This window comes from Bubalus kerabau, chromosome 20 (assembly GCF_029407905.1).
Source record: "Bubalus kerabau isolate K-KA32 ecotype Philippines breed swamp buffalo chromosome 20, PCC_UOA_SB_1v2, whole genome shotgun sequence".
In the NCBI taxonomy this organism is placed as follows: Eukaryota; Metazoa; Chordata; class Mammalia; order Artiodactyla; family Bovidae; genus Bubalus; species Bubalus kerabau.
Genome location: NC_073643.1, coordinates 62572357 through 62578356, shown reverse-complemented (window position 1 = coordinate 62578356; position 6000 = coordinate 62572357). Strand labels below are relative to the sequence as shown.

The 6000-nt window shown below is 46.8% G+C and overlaps 1 pseudogene; it reads left to right on the top strand.

Annotated features, from left to right (window-relative positions):
* Positions 1-660: 660 nt before the first annotated feature.
* Positions 661-1459, top strand: LOC129635084 (40S ribosomal protein SA-like; annotated as a pseudogene).
* The last annotated feature ends 4541 nt before the right edge of the window (positions 1460-6000 follow it).

The window sequence follows — 6000 nt, the reverse complement described above, 5'->3', positions numbered from 1 at the left end:
GAAACTAGAGTGGGTTGCCATTTCCTGCTCCAGAGGATCTTCCAGACCCAGGGATTGAATCTGAGTCCCTTATGTCTCCTGCACAGGGAGGTGGGTTCTTTACCACTAGCACCACATGTGGAGTGGATAAGAAATAGATATTCATATTTGCTTCTGTCCATAAAATGACATTCTGGGATGTCTCTCCTAATCCAGGGGCTAAGACTCTGCTCTCTCACTGTAGGGGCCTGAGTTCAATCCCTTGTCATGAAACTAGAACCCACACGCCACAGCTAAGAGTTCCTCCCATGGACACAGCCAAATAAATACTTAGAAAAAATAAATAAACCTCTGGAAGCTATTCCTGAGAAACAAAACACGTGGCTGATTGTGGAAGCAGCAGGGCCTTGACAAGAAGGGAGGGGGTAGGAAGAACAATGTAATATGAAGTATTTTCAATTTCTAGGTTCTTGAACCTTGTACATGTATTATAAGTTTCTCAGAAATGCCAAGACATTACAAAAAAATCTAAACCGCTAAAGAATAAAACTCACAGCGTTATTTCTACAAACTGAATGAAAGTCAAGTTTGTTTTATCAGAAAGATTATCTGGCTTCTCTAACACATCTTCTCAGGCTTTTCCCACGCTACCCAGACAGTGGTCCATATGGCACTGTCTGGATTCTTGTCATAACTTAAAGTGAATCTTTTACACTATCCTTGGTCCTTGATGTCCCGCAAATGAAGGACGACACCATCACGTTCCTTGCAGCAGGGGACCACTTAGGTAGCACCGACCTTTACTTCCCAATGGAGCAGTACATCTACAGAAGGAAAAGTGGCGGCCTTTACATTAGGAATCCGAAGAGAACCTGGCAGAAGGTTCTATAGGCAGCTCATGCCATCGTTGCCACTGAAAACCCAGCTGCTGTCCCTGCTGCGTCCTCCAGGAACCCTGGCCAGCGAGCTGAGCTGCAGTTTGCTGCCGCCGCTCCTCTGGTCGGCCGCTTTGCTCCTGGAGCCTCCACTAATCAGACCCAGGCAGCTTCCAGGAGCCAAGACTCCTGCTGGTTATGAGCCTAGGGCTGACCGCCAGCCTCTTCCAGAGGCATGTATGTGAACTTCTTACCATCCGTCTGTGTGACACGGACTCTCCTCTGCACCCTGGAGACCACCCATTCCCGGCAACCAGGGAGCTCAGTCGGTGGGTCTGACTTGGTGGATGCTCACCCGGGAAGTTCTGCCCAGCGCACCGTTTCCTGCGAACACTCTTGGGAGGTTGTGCCTGATCTCTACGTCTGCAGCTTCTGAAGACATTAAAAGGGAACAGCAGGTGGCAGCTGAGCAAGCTCTGACCAAGGAGGACTTCACCGTGAATGGGTCACTTCAGCAGCTGAGTGCAACGCTACTGGATCTGAGGTGCTGGCCTAGTCCACAGGCAGGCAGGCAAGCTCGCTGCCTACTCCACAGTTCCCCCTGAAGGCTGGCCTGCAGTGCCCACTGCTCAGGCCACTGGACGGGTACACACAGCACTGCGTGGGCTTCAGCTATTCTTTCACAGGCTCTTTTCTTGGGTGGGGGCTATGCTGGATCCTTGCTGCTGCACAGGTGTGCTCTGGTTGTGGTGAGTGGGGCACACTCTGGTTGTGGTGCCTGGCCTTCTCATTGCAGCGGCTTCTCTTGCTATGGAGCATGGGCCCCAGGGCCCCCAGGCTTCAGTGGTGGCAGAGCATGGGCTCAGGAGCTGTGGCCCCCAGTCTGTGGACCACAGGCTTGATGGTTGTGGTTCATGGCCTTAGTTCCTCTGAGGCACATGGGATCTTCCTGGACCAGGGATTGAACTCATATCTCCTGCATCGGCAGGTTTCTTTACCATGAGGCATTATGGAAACCCCACAAACTCTTAAAATGGAAATTGGATGACAGAAAATAAGCAGTTTCTAAATAAATAAATATGTCTACTCATGAGGATGTTCTGTGACTTTTGCTGTTTTCTTTTCACATAAGATGAAAATTTCCTAATTCATTATGTTCTTCCCTCAAACAACATTTGCAACTGCTAATTTTATTAGCTAAGCTTGATCCAATTTTTAAAATACTTTTCTCCCATTTTCTCCTATGCACTGTACATTCTTTATCAATTGATATAATATTATATCATTGTTCAGTCACTCAGTCATGTCCAACTCTTTGCGACCCCATGGACTGCAGCACACCAGGCTTCCCTGTCCTTCACCATCTCCCAGAGATTATATTTATATACTTCATATGGATAGGAGGATAATCAGTTGGCTTCATCCTTGAATTATTTCTCTGAATCTGACATATTAATATGCTAGTAAGATATAAGACACTTGACTGACTTCAGCATAATAAAAAATAATAGAATCAGGGGACCATATCTTAAGACTGATTATAAAAGCAGCAGCCATGTTGATAAGGAGCAGTGACACGGGTTGGGGGGCGGGTGGGCATTTTAAGTGGTGAGAGAGAGGGGCTCTGGCCTCAGGGATTTAAAGGGCTCCTTGAAAACAGAGTGGAACTCGGCTCAGTGGATGGACCTCCTGGGAGTCACTTCCCAGGGACACGAAAGACAGAGTCCTGAGCATCCTGAGTGCCCACAAAGTAGTCTGAAGCTGCACTAGGGCACCCCTCTGCATATCAGTGGAGATGGTAGCTGTATTGTGTGTCTATACGAGTCTGTATAAGGTGACCCTGCATGCAGAAAACCAAATTTGACTAAATGGCAGATGGCCTCAGCTCTAATAGTAAGATCTTTTCTTAAATCAATTTTTTTCTCCTCTCAGCTTCTCCATCTGAAAGGAGTTACTCTTCATGAAGCCCATTCTCTTTTACTTCCCTTCTTCAAAGCCTCAAATTTTGTAGCTTTTTTTCAGTAAGTATCTTTCCATGTTTATTCCTCAGACAACATAAGCAAGAGTAAAATTTTCTTATTGGACTTTAAAGATAAACAAATACTTTTAAAATCAGATGTTCCAAAAGTTCTAAATTCATTCATGTTCTCACTTTAGTATCTTCAATCATAAGCATGTAATGAGCATTTTTACCTGACTCACCTGGAGAAATATCAATAACCTCAGATATGCAGGTGACATCACCCTTATGGCAGAAAGTGAAGAGGAACTAAAAAGCCTCTTGATGAAAGTGAAAGTGGAGAGTGAAAAAGTTGACTTAAAGCTCAACATTCAGAAAATGAAGATCACTTCATGGGAAATAGATGGGGAAACAGTGGAAACAGTGTCAGACTTTATTTTTCTGGGCTCCAAAATCACTGCAGATAGTGACTTCAGCCATGAAATTAAAAGACGCTTACTCCTTGGAAGGAAAGTTATGACCAACCTAGATAGCATATTCAAAAGCAGACATTACTTTGCCAACAAAGGTCCGTCTAGTCAAGGCTATGGTTTTTCCAGTGGTCATGTATGGATGTGAGAGTTGGACTGTGAAGAAAGCTGAGCGCCAAAGAACTGATGCTTTTCAACTGTGGTGTTGGAGAAGACTCTTGAGAGTCCCTTGGACTGCAAGGAGATCCAACCAGTCCATTCTGAAGGAGATCAGCCCTGGGATTTCTTTGGAAGGGATGATGCTAAAGCTGAAACTCCAGTACTTTGGCCACCTCATGTGAAGAATTGAATCATTGGAAAAGACTCTGATGCTGGGAGAGACTGGGGGCAAGAGGAGAAGGGGACGACAGAGGATGAGATGGCTGGATGGCATCACCAACTTGATGGACGTGAGTTTGAGTGAACTCCGGGAGTTGGTGATGGACCGGGAGGCCTGGCGTGCTGTGATTCATGGGGTCACAAAGAGTCGGACACGGCTGAGCAACTGAATTGAACTGAACCTGATTAAAACACAACTCTAGGGGGTGATTGGTGGCGGGACTCCACAGACCCCTGGAATTTTGAACTCTCGACAGTTAGATCTCCTTTTACCGAAGTGTTAGCAGCCAATGGAGCAAGGCACATATAGTGCCAGATTACAGGGCTGACAGCGGGGAAAAGACAGTTTATTGATGGTAGAAAAGATCTGCCTTCTGACAAGCAGCCGCCGCTCACGGTGAGGCAAACCGGAAGTGCCTGCAGACGCAGAGACGCGCGTGCACAGGGAGCGGGACGCTTTAGCCACAGCCCTTATTGGCGCAGCCGGCAAAAAGGGGTCGTTCCTTGACCTGAGCCGTGCTTCCTGTTTCTTTAACTCCCTGTGCTTCGGGGCTGCTCTGCTGAGTTGGACTCCCCTTTGCTTTTCCTAGATCTCCTTGGGGCCTTCTCACAAGGCCCGGAAGCAGGCAGGAAGCAGTGGCGCCACTGGGCAGGTCTGCTCCTGTAACTCCTCTGGCAGCCGTGCGGCTGGGACAGCGCGCTGAGGGTCCACCGTCCCTCTCATGGGACCAGAGGACGGAATGTGATGGGACCAGAGGTCGGAATAGGGAAGATGGAAGGGCTGCCTTTGCTTTCTTTCACTCCCGGGCCAGGAGCTCTTAACCGGAGGGATTTGGAGAGCCCAGGGAGCCTGTGCCCTCCCTGAAAGTGAAAGTGAAGTCTCTCAGTCGTGTCTGACTCTTTCTGAACCCGTGGACTGTAGCCCACCAGGCTCCTCCGTCCATGGGATTCTCCAGGCAAGAATACTGGAGTGAGTTGCCATTTCCTTCTCCAGGGGATCTTCCGGACCCAGGGATCGAACCCAGGTCTCTGACATTGCAGGCAGACACTTTAACCTCTGAGCCACCAGGGAAGCCCAAGTGATGCATAAAATGAGTCTGTGAACAAACTTTTGTTCAGAGAAGAGTAAAGGCCCTGGATTCACCCCTTCAGAATATTTTATCTTTGTTCCTAGTCTCTACAGACCCTGTGCTTTGAAGCACAACACTGCTGAAGTGATTTCATCACACTTCCACTGCTGCCGGTCCCTAGTAAACCCAGCTTTCAGAATCAAGAGAAACTGGTGGCTGACGAGGCTTAAAAACATCCTTTGGAGTTCCTAGAATCAAGAGCACTTGACTGTACTCTACTGGAATGTTTTAAGGTCTAGTAATTTGCTTTTTGCTTGTGAGCAGCTAGGTCAAATTGTTTCCAAACAAGAAAACCAAACTAAACTCTATGTGTCTGACCAGGGTCACAGGACACAAACTACTTTAGGGCGGGTCCCAGGTCAGCCTGAGATTCTGTCATTACCAGGAATCAAATAGCAAAGAGCATCTGTGACACAAACCCTAAAGCATTTTATTATTGGATAATTTGGGTTGGGATGGTTCCCTAGAGAAGAGAATGGCAACTCACTCCAGTGTTCTTGCCTGGATAATTCCGTGGGCAGAGGAGCATGGCCGGCTACAGTCTAAGGGATCACAAAGGGTAGGACATGACTGAGTGACTTTCACTTTCTGTTTTCAGTTTGGATCTATGGAGAGGTAAAGTCTTTTCTGTGAATATTTGTAAATGCTTCCTGCAGATCCAGTTATATGGCTTTGTGTTCTTCTGGAATTGCTCCCATGACATTGATCTGGACTTTATACACTTATGTACCAAATTACTCTGTTTTCTGTGCAATGGTGGTAAAACAGCTTAAAAGTAAGTAAACAAGCCAAAGCCCGTGAACTGATTCAAACAGGCTGAAAGCGCCACCTACTGTCCAATCTGTAGAGGTGCCCGAGGAATGTAGTCTGAGCCTATGGACTGAGGGCCACAGGAACTAGGATATTAAGGTAAGTTAGACTCACATCTAACTATACTTTCTACTTATATGCTATTTATAACGAGTTATGTAGTTATATTAATGCTCTCTCCTGAGCATTCTCAATCTTTGGTTACAGAAAGTAAGATATTGAAAATCACTGAACTGTGGCAGATGTAAGAAACAGTATCAGACTATCATATGCTTTCCACGAGTCCCGATTGTCCCACAACAAAATGCCTTTTGAGTTCTGGAGTAAAAATGCTATTTGCCACTTATTGCCACTTATTCCTAGTAACAGCTGAGGCCCAGAGTTCCCTGAGTGGCCCC